This window comes from Falco naumanni, chromosome W (genome assembly GCF_017639655.2).
Source record: "Falco naumanni isolate bFalNau1 chromosome W, bFalNau1.pat, whole genome shotgun sequence".
In the NCBI taxonomy this organism is placed as follows: Eukaryota; Metazoa; Chordata; class Aves; order Falconiformes; family Falconidae; genus Falco; species Falco naumanni.
The window spans coordinates 16,711,050-16,725,690 of NC_054079.1; the positions used below are offsets into that span (position 1 = coordinate 16,711,050).

At 47.4% G+C, this 14,641-nt stretch overlaps 1 protein-coding gene across 1 annotated transcript in view; it reads left to right on the forward strand.

Annotated features, from left to right (window-relative positions):
- Positions 1 to 548: 548 nt before the first annotated feature.
- LOC121080420 (SET-binding protein-like) overlaps positions 549 to 14,641 on the forward strand; it is a 63,276-nt gene continuing 49,183 nt past the window's right edge. Inside the window, exon 1 of the mRNA XM_040578440.1 lies at positions 549 to 960. The gene's annotated coding sequence lies outside the window, so the exon portion shown is untranslated. The remainder of the gene's footprint in view (positions 961 to 14,641) is intronic.

Consider the following 14,641-nt stretch of genomic DNA (forward strand, 5'->3'; position numbering starts at 1 on the left):
CGGGGGGAGCGGGCGGCCGCAGCCCCGCAGCCCGCCGGAGCTCCGGCACCAGCGCGGCCCGCTCCGGAGCGCAGCGAGCCGGGATAAAGGGAACAGCTTCCTCGCCGCCAAAGCAGCCCTTTTCTCCTCGCGGGGTTTTTGCTTTTTCTTTTATTTTCTTTTTTTTTTTTAAAAAAAAACAAAAACAACAACTCCTCGCCGGGAAAAGCAAAACCGAAAACGCTCCCCCTCCCTCACCTCGCCCTCCCCCCGCCCTTCAAAAGGCCCCCAAACAACCAACAACAAAAAGAAAGAAAAAATAAAAAGCCCCCCTCAAAAAAAAAAAAAAGGAAGAAAAAGAAAAGAAAAAGCGAGAGAGTCAAAGACAAGCTCCATCGATTTCAAATCCAGGATTTTATCCAGTGCATTGATTTTTTGCTTCGGTTTTTTTCCTCTTCCCCCCTTTTTCCCCCCCTTCTCCTTTCTCCCCCTCCCCCCCCCCTCCCCCTTCCCACACCCCTTTTCCTTTTCATTTTATTTTGGATCCTGCTAAAATTAGCCGGGACTGTTATGGGTGCTGTGTGTTAATTTGATTTACTCCGGGAATCCGACTTCCAAGACGCCATTTTTTCTCGCTCTATCTGGCTCTATTTATCTATCTAGCTATCATTTATCTATCGAGCTGTCTGTCTGTCCGTCCATCTCCCTCTCCCCGGGTGCCTTCCCTCCTCCCCCCGCCCTCCCTCCCTCTCCGCTCTGCGTGTGCTGCGCGGCCGTGCGCTCCCCTAATCTGACAGATGAACACCGCCATGGGTTTGCCGCAACACAAGCAAAAGCACCTTTGGGGGCTGTGGCGAGGGATTGAAACCGGGATCTAAAAGGAGAAGAGACAAGAAAGGGGGAAGTTCGAGGGAGAAGGAGGAAGAAAGAAGAAGAGGAGGAAGCTGCTAAGAAGCCCCCGCTGCCGTTTTGGGGATATGGGTTAGTAAAGGGGGGGGGGGGGGGGGGGGGCGGGGAAGCAACAAAAAAAAACCCCGCAACCCTGAGACATCGAGGAAAGGTCTGTCTTGATGATCCGGATTGCAGGAGGGTCTTACCCCTCTCTCTTTTCCCTCCCCCCCCCCCCTTGTTTTCCCCTCCGCATAGCAAAAGTTAATGTCGTCTCCTTTTTTTCGTGTTGTGACTTTGCAATGGCGCGAAAAAGCCTTTTTTTTTTTTTTTGGAAGGGGGGTATTTCTCTGCTGTGCAATGCATGCGAGTCCTCTCCCCCTCCGACCCCTTCCCTCTCCATGCTTTGTGGTTTGTGACTGGGGGGTGGTGGTGGTGGTGTATGTGTGTGGCTGGGGGGGGGGGGGGGGGGGGGGGGGGTACGACCGAGCTGCTGGAAAGGGGATGCAATTTTTTGAGGAGTTTTCATAATGTATTTACCTCCTTTACCCCCCCTCCCTCCCCCTTTGGTATCCTATATATGTTTCTCTGACGGTGCCGGGGGCTGGTGGCAGCGATGTGTGTGCGTGTAGAGGGGGGGAGAGACACTCCCCCCCCCCCGCTTCGTAAATTGCAGGTTAAGTGGAGCTAGAGAGCAACGTTGTAACCTTATGGGGAACTGCGTGTGTGAGTGTGTGTGAGTGTGAGTGTGTCTGTGAGTGCGCGGGGTCCGCGGCGGTGCTCGGCGCTGGGGGGGCGGGGGAGCCCGGCTGTCCCGAGGGTCCGGGGGGGTCCGGGGGATCCGGTTGCCCCGGGGCGGCCGCCGCGGCCCCGCGCTCCTTTTGACATTGAAAAGGACACGCAGCCCCCCAAAGCGGCAATTTGAGGGACTAAAAAGGGAAGGGGGGGCTATGGGGGGAGAAAGAGGGGGAGTAATTAGCAATGCGGCGCCCCCCCCCCCCCCCCGGCCCCCCTGCTCGGTGGAGGCGTGTTGATAATGGTTATTAATAAGCCGGTGATTGTTGCCCCCGGGACCCCGGTGGCCCCTCTGCCCCCCACCCCCTGGTAGAAGTTCAGCTTTGGGCGGTTCTTATATCGCTGATATTATCGCGGAGGGGCGTTGGGGGTGTTGTTTAGTTTTGGTTTGCGGTTTTTTTTGGGGGGTGGTTTCTTTTTTTTTTTTCTTTTTTTTTTTTTTTTTGGGGGGGGGGGGCGCAAAACGCAGCTTGCAGCCGCGGGCGGCTATTGTCAACTCCAACCCTGGCGCGAGGCTCCCTGCCCACCTCCAGGCACGGGCGCTCACACTCACACTCACTCCTTCCTCGCCGGCTGGGCACTGGGAAATCGGGTCCCTCCAGCGAGGCGACGGGGGACGACGACACACGGATCCCCCTCCCGCCCTTGTTTGCCGGTGTGTGAGTGTGAGTGCGTGCATCACACCGGGCACCGGCGGTCCCCTGCGCTGCCCGCCCCTGCCTGTGTGTGTGTCTAAAAAGGCAGTTGAGAAAAGGATTTCCGATTCGTTTCCGCTTCAAATTAAACAGCACTGAAAATCTCGGGCCTGACGCCTGATGCTAAAAGGCCACTTCACCACCGGGGAGCGGTCGCCTACGGGGACACACACCCACCCACCAGGGGGGACACCCCCTCCCCCTCCGTGCGCCCCCCACCCCATCCCCGGGAGGGTTTGCAGGGGGAGATGCAAGGAGCTTCCCTGCAGGGGAAGAGGATGTGGGGGGTGTGCATGGGGAGGATGCTGGACCACACCCTCCATGCCCCCCCCCCGCCCCGGGCTTGGGGCTGTGGGCCGGCGGCTGCCGTGAGCAGGGCGAGCCGGCACTGGGAGGGGTCCGCTCCGAGCGAACGGGGAGGGTACGGGCGGGGGGCAAAGGGGAGCAGCGGGCAGTGCTGCGCCCCCCGCAAGCAGAGGTGTTTCATTAGGCGTGGGTCCGAGGTGGTCGTACGGGGCGGGGGGGACGACACCCGTCGTGCTGCCTCCTATGTCCATCTGTCACAGAGCAAAGGATGTGCGAGGCCAGCAAAGCGCTGAGCCTGCTAGTCCTCTGCTGTCAGGGAAAGTAATGGGAGCCTCTGCATACTGACAGGAGGATTTCAGGGGGAAAGGACTGCTGGCAAATCCAATCCCCTGCTGAATATGATGGACCCAAATGGGAACAATTATTGATCCCACAGCCCCTGCAGTCAGGACTTCCCTTGGCTCAGGCTACAGGAGCGATATCATCAGCCGGCTATAGTTAGCCAGTGATAGCGCGGACCTGAGGAAACAAGTGTCTAGGACCACCTTTTTTTATCATAGACAGGAGAAAAAATGCCTATCAGGGAAAAATGTGCAAGCGGCTGCTTCACGCACACCTTTCTGCGCTTCCTTGGTCTGTGCTAGGATTACTCCCCTCATTTGGCAGCTCCTTCCACTCCAAAGAGAACCTTTTTTCACCTTCGTTTAGTTTTTGAGCTGAAAGGAGACACACACACCCCTCTCCAAATAATGAAGTTGTACTTTAGTCTCTGCTTTTAGCTCAGAAGGGTTATGTAAAAGCAGGGAGGAGGGGAAGCAGGAACGCTCAGTGAATGGAGAATTCTCTTCCATCTCTTACTTTTTTTTTTTTTAACTTCTCAGGCTCAAACTTTTAATAGAAACCAGAAATCTATTGAGAAGTAACTGAGCCAAGAAAACCTCTGTTTTCTCTGCAACTAGGAATGGGGAATAAATAATTTTTTGCTGATGTTATTTCAAGTTGTTTGAGCTCTTTGATTCCTGCCAAAAAGCCCAGCATAGATTATTAACACATTCTCATTTTAGGAGGATGCACTCTCCGAAATGTAATAAAATGGTGTGTTAGGTTTGTGCAGAGCCATAAACTATGCTAGTTGTTGGCAAACAAAAGAAACAGTGGCCATGATTTATTATTAATAATAATCATAACTGAACTATTTAGCTTGACAGGTTATTTACTGTTTCTCTACTGAGGTTGATCAGTATAATTTCCAATAATGTACTTTGATTAAGTTGGGAACTGTTCTTTTTTTAACAACTGCTATTGCCATGTGCTTAATCAACTCAAGGAGATAAATGCTTGAAAAGGTCCAACCATCGGGTTTTTTGGCTTCAGATGCTGCCTAACCTCCTCTTCTGCTCTGCTTCAACCCATCCTTTGAGCTCCTTTTCCCCAGCATGTACATCTCTTAGGTGCAGAGTGCCAGCTCACCAACAGGACTCTTGTTTTCTGTTACAAGATTTGGCTAATCCCAGTTTCAGTAACTTTTTTTGCCCTCTCAGTAGGGCTCAATTGCTCACACATAATCTTTCCCTTCTGTTTTCTTTCCCCTTTGGAAAACACCCTCCAGGACTGAAAAACTCTTGCCTTGTGCTTTGAGACTTGCAATTACACAGCAATTTTGACTCTTGACCCAACTAGTAGCAAGAAAGGCTATTGTCTAATGAACCACATAAAAACAGTTCTGGGATCCAACAGATTGCTGTGATGGAAATGAAAGCTGTCCCAGTGAATTGATGACTGATTTGTTTAACCATATGCCTAGGCATTTTTTCTTGCTCCCCGTTAACTACCCATCTCTGGAGTATCTGTTATCTGTGAGTCTGCGATGATGTTGAAAGGCAGCATTAATAACTGCCAAAATGTGCTACATGATGCATGGCCTGCAGTAAGGCCAACTGAACAGGATTTAAGCCATGTTCAGAAAATCCAGCATGTCTTTTTTGCCCGCCTTAACATGTAGGCACACAGGGTTTTGAGTGTGGAAGGGCTGCGACTAAGCATGCATTTGATGATGAGACAAGAGCAGCAAATCTGTGCATACAAAAAAAAAAGATGGTCAGATGAAATCCACGGCAAGATCTAGCTTCGCTGCTGGGAAGTCCAGGCACTCTTAGGGCAGCAGCAATCCAAGGTTCAGAGCTAGTCCAAAGCCTAGCTGGAAAGGCCAGAGTCTGTGGGAGAACTTTAGTGGAGAAGGTTCCCAGCGTTTTGCTGCCGGACTTGTGGTTTCTATCGGGACTGGTTTTGCTACTATTATAGGTTCTGTTCTTGTTACATTCTCTTTCCAACTTGTTAAAAAAAAAAAAAAAGTTTCCTTTCCCGTTATTACTGTTGAGGAAATAAAATGAGTCATCCTTTTAGGAAATTGTCATCTTGATTAAAGATGGGCTTTAAAAGCCCTCAACTCCAGGTTTTAGCCTGGGGGTACTGTCAGATCTGAAAACCATTTCCAAACTTTCGAGGTCAGGACTGCTTTGCCTTCTGATAAGGGCGTGAAATCAGGTTTCAAGCCTGTGTTAGCACAGTTGCTTCTGAGGTGTACTCCAAGCTTTAGAGACAGCTTCTTTCTCCTTTTCCCAACATAAAGGCTTCACTTGACGTGGCTTCAGAAGTTCACTGAGTCTTTGGACCTACTTAGAGATCTGCTGGATGCAGCGAACAAGTGCGGCTCCCCAACAGGCACCTGGATTCTGCATTCACGTTTAGCTGGTCGTAGAAAGAGCAAAGCAAGGGGGCTAAATAGGTGGAGCAAACCATAAAGGAAGGCAAAATAATTTCCTAACTTGAATAAAAGCAGTCAGAGAGTAATGCAGCTTGTCTTTCAGAGCTGAGGAAATGTGTGAAGGAAGCAGGGGGTGGTAATGTCTGTTTATCAGCTCTTGAGAGGGAGCAGAGTTAGGGGCTATTTTGCCCCTTTGGAGTTGGATTTACTTTGCAGCACAGATCGTCCAAACACAATGATGAGCTTTTATCCAAGCGGTGGGGCAGTTGGATATGAAAAGCAATCTTCTGACATTATTTCATTTAGGCTTTTGTTGTCGTTTATGAACCGGAAAATACTGAAGAGTTCTCAGGTTAGTCACTTCTGTCTCCAAAAGGCCACATCGAAGCTCTGGACCTCAAACACTGAGGATTGGGAGAGTTTGATCTGGGCTTGATTATGATCTTTATGGCTCTAGTCTACTTCCAAGTCTAGCTGGGGATCTTTTCGAGCTTCTGTGTCTCTATGATATTTGCTGGGCTAGCTGTCCTCCAAACACCATGTGCCATTGCTGGTGTGTGACGATGACCTTTTGACTTTGGATATGAAGGGGAAAGTGATGGGGCTAAAGCATGGGTGACAAAGCAGGAAAGGCGGCCAGAGAAGTGCTCTGGGCATACGGTCACTGGTGGTGCTCACAGATCCCAGGGTCAGGTTTACTCTTACTTATGAGTGGGGATAGTGGTGGGGCTCATATACATGTCCATCCAGCACAGGGCTCTTGCAGGGAAAAAAGTAGTTGTACAGATAATAAAGATGAGCCTGAGTTGCTTTCTCTATGTAGGGCTGGTGAGTCTGATGCATTTTTTTGAAAGCAAGCTCAATGTGTGGAAAAGCCATGCAGGAGGACACCAATTTCCATGCAAATGCGAGGTCAGAAGGTGGTGTCAAGGCTCTGACCTGCCCTGGTGAATATCAGAGCACAGCATGGCCCAAGGCTTGGTGCTGCAGCACATGGTATATTGGGATGCAAATGCCTGGCAGAGTGGGGTGCTGGGATGGTGGCTAAATGCTGTTGTGGGTTGACTTACCTAGCTCCTCACTGCCTCTGAAGGAGTGGATTTCTGCTTCCATAAGGGTTGGTCTGCAGTCCTAGGCAGTTAAGGGCTCTATGAATGTGGCAGAGATGAGAGCAAAGTTTCCTCTACTGTAGCACGGTATCTCCAGTAACAGTGCTTGGGAAAGCTGTTCAGAAGAATGTGTGGTAGGCAAGTGTGGGGTAACCCAGGACTCAAATACCTCAAAATTAGAGATGGGTTAAAGATCAGATGCCTGAGGTTTTATGTTACTTTGAAATTTTTGTTAGCCTTAACCTTTAAAACTGAGATATATGTATGCAATGAATCATTCTGTTCCTGTCCTGGTATTTTAGCAGATGAAGAAGTTGGTTTTAAGACGGAAGGGAGAAAATGATGATACGCAAACCAGAGGTCAAGCTGCAAGGTGTTACAGGCATGTCTTTCCTCCATATAAATCCACATATCCTAAATATCCTACTGATGTGATTTCTAAGGCTTGGACACCGGCCTAACTTCCCTGTGTGTTTCCAGACCCAGTGGATTCTGGAGCAATGCTGTGATCCATGCCTACCTCTCCTTGAGTCTTGATACATTTTTGGCTTTGGAGAATGCAATGGGGTTTCCACTGAAACTTCTCCAAAATCCTATTAGTTTGCTAGACAAGGAAATCCTTCCTGTGTTTTTTTCTTTTTCTTTCTTTTTTTTTTTTTTTCCCCTAAAGCCTTCCTATGGAGGAGCTCTATAGCAGGGATTCAACAGAATTCTGCACAGGGGAATAATTCTCTGCTGAACTCTTCAGTTCTTTTTCAGAAGGGATCAGAGACATGAAGCTTAACTGGGGGAGTTTAGTAAGTGTTCAAAAGGGATTGTATAGATGTAAAGTATTATAGCAGGCATCTGAGAAAAGTGTTATTATACATGCCCATTGTTCCTGCAGTTGAAAAACAGTTTAAAATATTAACCCATATATTCACATCCTTGTAACTTCCATAAACCTCCACCTAATGGGCTGAAAAATGTCATGCTTTCTGTTGCTGGATGACAATTTTCTTCCCGAAAGGCTGAGTAAATTCTCTCAACTGTCAGTTGTTCCTTTTTTCTTTTTTCTATTTTTTTTCTTCTCAAATTTATTCAGAAAAAAGTGAGAGTGGAGGAAGAAGAGGAAACAGTTTTCCCTTTTGAATTATCCTAACCACATACTTTTAAACTGGGCAGCAGTCTAACCTGCTGGACTTTGAGCTGATAAATGGATATAAACATAGGGCTTGTTGAAAGCCTCTGTCTGCTTTTGGGGTGTGAGTGGGACAAAAAAATATGGAGGTCATGGTTTCTGATGCCATGACAAATTCAAAGTGTCACTGTAGGCATCCTAAAGTTGATGGAGATCTTTCAGTCTTAAAGAAAGAGGCACTGTCCCTACAAATCCTGCTGGATAAGTGTCATAAATAACATTTGCTATAGGTGCTGGTTAAATTAGATCCCAGTTCTGTGTCATAGGAAGTAGTTACAGAAACATAAATCCTGCTTTTATCAGAGTTGAAGACACATCTGCTCTTAAAACATGCTGCTTTTTAAGGGTGGCTTTCAGGCCAGAACATTTTCTTCAGGATTAGCTCAGTGAACAGACCTCTCAGGGCCCTTAAGGAAAACCTCTGAAAAAAATAGTGTGAGCAACAATTAAAATAACAATAAGCTGCAGCATGGCCCTAGGTAGGAACTAGGACTCTACTCAAACTTGCATCCATCTCCAGCTGGGGAGTGCTGGTATGGATGCCTCAGTTCAGGGGTCTCTTGACCCATCGGAGCCCACAGACCAAACTTTGCTTGGTTGGGACCTAAGTGAAGTGCTCAGACTAGGAAAGAGAGACCCATATGTCTCATCATATGGAGAGAGGGGGCACCCATGACTGACTGGACCTTGGTTTCCCCCAAATTCTGACCCCATCCCAACCTTTAACATCCTCCTGAAGTCAGTGGAGTTAAAAGGGAATAACAACCCAAAGCCCTGGTCCTGCTGGAATAGGGATGTGAGTTGTGAATGTGGTGCTCCCGATCCTATGTGCCGCCTGGGAGGGAGTCTGATGTGTGCAATGCTGCACAAAGAGCTCAGTGAAGTAGTTGAACTGGAGAGGCCGTTGGGGTGCGCAGGTACTCAGCAGACTCTTATCTCCCATCTGACTCAACTTCTCCCAGAACTTCTGTAACCGCTTCCTCTTCAACCTCATTAGAGGCAAAGCTCCTCCTTTCCTTTGCCCAGAGCATCTGCCGGTTATCTTGCCTTTATTCCTGCCCTCTGGCCTTCCCACCAGCATGCTCCTGACTAACATTTATACCTCTTGACATCACTGTTCCTGCACCATGGGCTGCTCTTTGCCATGCGTGTCTCCAGCCGTGTCCACTTGTGTCCTGTGCTGCTTTTGCCTGCTGCCTTTTCTTCTGCAGTCCATGAGGCTTTAAGGGCATTTCTTGTCTTGCCTGACCTGGACACCCTCTCTTCCCTCAAAGCTGAGAGAGTGATACCTTCTGCAAGGCAAAGTCTCAACACTGTTCTCTAAATACCCCAAATTGTTGCTCTTCTTCTTGCATGCCCATTATATGCCCTGTTTTCCCACAGTCCTTGATGCTGGGGATGCTTGGGACGTTACACAGCACTGAAAAAGACACCGCTGCTTACTCAGCATGGAAGTACACAGGGCAAGCCTGCATGGACAAAATCCAACCTTTCTTATTCCTAGCCTCATCTGAAGTGTGCGGAATTGAGTAACATGGGATGTGCTGTTTGTACAGCCTCTAGACGGGGCACAAGATAGATCCTGGACCGAAGCCTTTTTGGTCCTCCTTGTGCCATCACTTATGGCTCTGAGGTATGGATGCAGAGCCAAGACCTGCTTCATTCCCTATCAGATGTTCAGATGTGTTGTTTTATTTTATTTATTTCTTTGCTTTTCCTGAAGGGAGGGAAAGCTGGTATATTTGGCACTTGTGCAAGCAAATATGAAATAATGGAGGAGGGAAAATAAAAGGAAGAAGAAGTCCTGTGGCAGCAGCAGTAAATAAAAACAAACCTCTCGCTAATGATTTCTGTAGAGAAATTATTTCCCACACATTTCAGGGTCCTTATCAGAGGGAAATGTTTGATCAGAGGGAGAAGAAGAGATTATTGCCCCACCATGATGGTGTTTGGAGGAGGCTACTGTGTCTGATGGCAACTCTCCAAAAGCAGTCAATCTAGGAAAGTTTGGTGACACAGATGATGGAATTGTGCAGGGGTTTGCTTTCTGTGGCTGAGCTCTGTGCCAACAACCTTTCCTTAAATACCCATAAACCTTTCCATTTGTAGCCTGGAGTGGCTGCCTCCAGGATGGTATGGTTGGCAAGAGCTGCCTAGAATGGAGTAAGCATTTGCGGTCCCCTTCTCATGGACGTTGACACTTTCCCCCCAGGAGATTTATGGCTGGAGTTAGTGGAATAAGTTTTATCCTTGTAGTGGCACACACTGCTGCACCCAGCATTGTGCTCGGGGTATTCTGTTGGATCATCTCAGGAATCACCTTTGATTAAACATCCCACCAAGAGCGATGATGCTTTGCCTGGGAGCTCAGCAACCTGGTCTTGACCTTACACAGGCAAATCTCCTGGCTTGGCTTTTTGTGTTGTAAAGAGCACAGCTGGCATCTCATCCTGCTTTCTAGCATCACGGAGGACTAATCTTCACAAAGGTGATGGGTAAAAATGACATGCCAACTCCTGATGTCCTTAGGATCAAACACTATTCCTTGATTCCAAGGTGTAAATCCAGTGAACTGAGACCAGCTTTAGAGCAGTCCTGCAGTGGTGTTGGCCTCGGAGGGCACAAGTGAGGGGAAGCTGGTCCTTTAGAGACCAGAAATGAGCATGAGGAGGTGTTTATAGGTCTGATGACCGTACCTGCTTCCCCAACACCCAGATACAGCTTTAGGTTGTGAGCGAGCAGATTTATAAAACCTTGGCACTGTTCTCAGGCAGGAGCTTGTAAAAGTCCTTGGGCAGCCTGATGGGCATCTCTCCTCCTACTGCAGATGGGTGCTTTGCTACGCTGGCTGTTGCCACAGCTGTACCTTGGGCAGTATTGCTTTTATGGGCCTTGTGATTTATGGCCGTGTCAGTTGTTTAATCCTCCCTTCAGCGCTGTATGATAGTTAGTTACTTGCATAGAAAGGTGACTATCTGATCTAATTATGGAGTCTCAAACCTAATTATGGAGTCAAATATGATTCCATAATCTACTCTTAATGTCTCTATGTTGAGAAGACAGATACACGTGTGTAATGTGCACACTTACATGCCTCCATAATTACGGATATACTTGGGCTCTCATTTATTTCTGTCTTTTTATCTTGGGGGGGGGGAGGGATGCTTGCAGCCTCACCTGGCTGTGAGAGATCTTTGGTTTATCTGGTCTTTTCCCCTCTAGTGTGGCTTTTCCTGGCTTCCTTTGCACAGCGAGACAGAGCCATCAGTCAGTGTTACTCAGTCACGGTGCTGGAGGTGCAGAAGGCTGGTAGCACTTGGACTCAGGCAAATCTGATGGAAACAAGTGAAAATTACATTTCTGCTGTTGTTCTGGTAACTGCCATTAATCCTTGCTCCTTGTTTTCATCTGGATAGACCACACCTGGGAGAGCTTGCATCCTTTCCTTGGAGAAATTCCTCACATAACCCATGCAAAATCAGAGACAGAGGAGGAAGGACTGGAACAAAAGCAGTGTTGGAGGCAGGGGGACAATGGGGAGAGGAATCACCTTTCCTCTTCTAATTCACCCTATTAATGAATCACATGCCTTAGTTATTTTTATAGGTAATCTGTGGATTACAGGCATTCACATATGGTTGTTCCACTCACAATTATTCTTAGCAGCTGAGGATCTCATACTGTATCTGTGGTATACTCACATCTATTTTATGTGTGTCTATATCTAGGCATATCTTATAGACGAGAATTTTAGCAGTGTGTTTAAAATTGTCATGCAGTAGAGAGACTGATTTGTCCAGCGCTGGAGATAGAGGCCTAATAATATATCCCAGAAGCACAGAATGGCTGGGGTTAGAAGGACCTCCAGAGATCATCCAGTGCACCACGCTTCTCCGTGCAGGATCACCTAGGGAAGGATGCTCAGGGTTGTGCCTGGTTGGGATTTGGATATCATCAGACCATCTCCAATTCTTTATTAAGATATGATGTTCATTTTGTTTTGCTTGAAAGAGAAGTCCTTCTGCCTTGTTTCTGTCCTGATTGACACAAGGCGGGTGAAAGGGAGAGGGTGTTTCTTATGGGATCTATAGTGTGGATGGAAGATAGCTGTCACAGTCATTTTTCCAGCTCCCTGCCAAGGCTGGGCTATTCTTTCAGAGTACCATCGCCATAGGAAGTAACTAAGGCTGTGGTCCGAAGATGCGATAAATTTAGCTCCAGGGCTCCGAGAGGGAGATTAAATACGCTATTGGTGCATGATACTGATCCAGTATAAACTCATTCTCCTGGTTCAAATTTGTTCAAAAAAAATTTGAAGTGACTTAATTTTATCCCAGCAGACTTTGTATTGCATCATACTATGTCACTTGTCGGCACCACACTGGCTTTATGGCTCATAAACTTTACTCATCTGCTGGAACTGCCTTTTAAGTTGGCATGAAGAAAGGCTTAACCCTCATCTTGGGTGCTCTGGTCCATCCAACTGAAGCCTGATCAGATGCCTGTCCCTGATCTGCATCAAACTTGTGCTGCTGGTGATCTGGCAGTGCTCAGACCACAACCACAACCACGCTTGAAATTCTTAGGTTTTTTTGCAAATAATGAAGAAATAGGTTGGGCTTTTTTTTAATCTTTTTTTTTTCTTTTTGTATTCCTAATGTGGGTTAACTGAGTTCAAGTGCAGCTTGCTGCATGCCAGGCTGTTGGGTTTTTGTGTCCCATGATGGATTCTGAAGTTTCACTGACACTTCTCATAAAAGCAGGTTTCTGACCTGGGGTGTAATGTGGTGTAATGTCCATTGGCCTGTGCCCCAGAGGCAGCTGCATTTCAGCAGTGGCTTGTATAATCAAGGAAGCAACCCAGGAGTCTTTGGAGTGAAAGGTGATATCTCATCATTAAATGTTGCTGTACAGTCTCCAGTGCTTTGTGGTGAATGGTTTGAAAAAGATGAAGTGTAAAGAGGCTTCCAGGATTTCTGATATTTTGAAGGGATTGGAGATTTAACTATGTCACATGAAAGAATGTGAGATCCAAAGGCAACATGATAGAGGTGGGGTTCAAGAAGATGTGGGCTCCACTGTGAAGTTCACTGTCACACTCTCAGACTCGTGCCTCAGTTTCCCTTACTTGAAGGTGTTCAATAGATATTTTTTTTCTCTTTTTCATCTTAAGGCATTTTGGACTCTGGGTAAAACAAAAGCAGTCTCAGTAGCTACAGCCATGGTTGGGAGTAGTGTACTATAGGATTTGGGCAGCATCTTTTAATACTGCTCCGAGCTCTCTGCTGTTGCTCCTGGTACTTGAGCAAATCAGGAGCAGCACAAATGCTAGGCAGCCGAACCTGGCTTGCTTGCACTTGTCTCATCAACATCTGCTTGTTACTAATGTGGTTGCCCCTGCGCTTAGGGCGAAAACCATGCCAAGTATTATGCCCACTCCCATTTCCTGGAGAATCCTAAATAGGTGGATTTCTCCTCCTTACCGTGGGCTCACATGTCTGTTTTTGTCCTCAGCAAGTTTTCAGTTTAATCACTTTATAGCCCTGGCATCTGAATACTTGCAAGCATGAGTAGTTGCCTGAGGCAGGAGAAGGGAGCATACTCAGAACCCTTAATGGGATACATCTAGTATGACCCAAAGGAAGGTCTTGTCCTTCAGGCCTTTGCCTCCAGAAGTGTGTTTGAGGTGCCCAGCAGAGCTGATAAGAAACACCAGAGCATCCATAGCAAGGCTGAGCACACAGGCATTTGATTATTTCTCAGTACTTATCAGAGGAAGTGTGAATCTCTCTCTAACTAAGAGCTAATGCCAACTTCTGTGAAATTTGTTGTCATTCATCTGTAAATTATCCTCAAATTTAACTTGACTGCAGGAAGCTTACTAGTGATAACACTTTCCTCTGGGAGCTTAATTTGGATGGTAAAACACCTCCGTAGTGGCTTATTGAACAGATCTTGATGCTGGTGAGCTTCGAGGCCTGGAAGGGCAGTTTGGGTGAGCACTTAAAAGTCTAGACAGCCCCCATCTCTTGGGGGTTTAAAACAGAGCTATAGGTCTCCTGGAAAATTTGTTTCCTCCCTAGATTTCCAGAGATGCATATTGCCAGCTAAGGCAGAAGAGCTGCTGGAGGAAAAAAAAAAGTATTGATCACTGTCCCTCCAGCGCTTCTGCTCCTGGCTGTCTGGAGAGGGGAGATGAGGAGGTTTCCAAAAGAGGTTACACCTTCAGAAGCCTCAAGTGAGGTTTCCTAATTACTCAAAGCACAGGTAGCTTGCCCGAACAAAAAAGACAAGTATAATGTCCCTGCACCCAAGTCATCTAACTATTAACCCTGGAGGAGAGTAAGGAGATACCTAAAACAATGACCCAGTTAATTCTGCCTGGTGTTTGAGCAGCAGGGGGGTTTGTTGCTACCTGCGGGTCTGGTGATATCACCATCTGCAGGCTCTCAGCAGAACAGGAGGCCAATAGTTTTAAGTGGGATTTTAAGGTGGATTTAGCATGAACTCACCTGACACTGGTGTAATGCAATGACTTTATTCATCTGTTGTTTGTTTCTACTGACCCGGAGGCACACAGCCAAGCGGGGATGAGTTTGAGCATCATGACCCAAGAGCTTGGGTCCAAGACCAGCAATCAGCCTTTGGAGCAGAAACCTGGCTTTTTATTTTTCCTCCATAAAACATTACCCGATGCCTCAAAACCTGAAAGACCCTTCCCAGATCGGAGCCATGAGTTTTATTCATTCAACTATTTTTTCGTTCATTTATCCCATTCAATGCAGGGTCTCAAACGGTTGGTTCATTGTGCTGGTGGCTGCGGTCCCTTCCCCGCGCCCTTGGTGGCTGCAGACTCAGCCTGCTGAGCTAGATTGGTGTCTGCCAGAAGCCTTCTCTTTTTTTACCAGCAGCGAGAGAGGTTAAA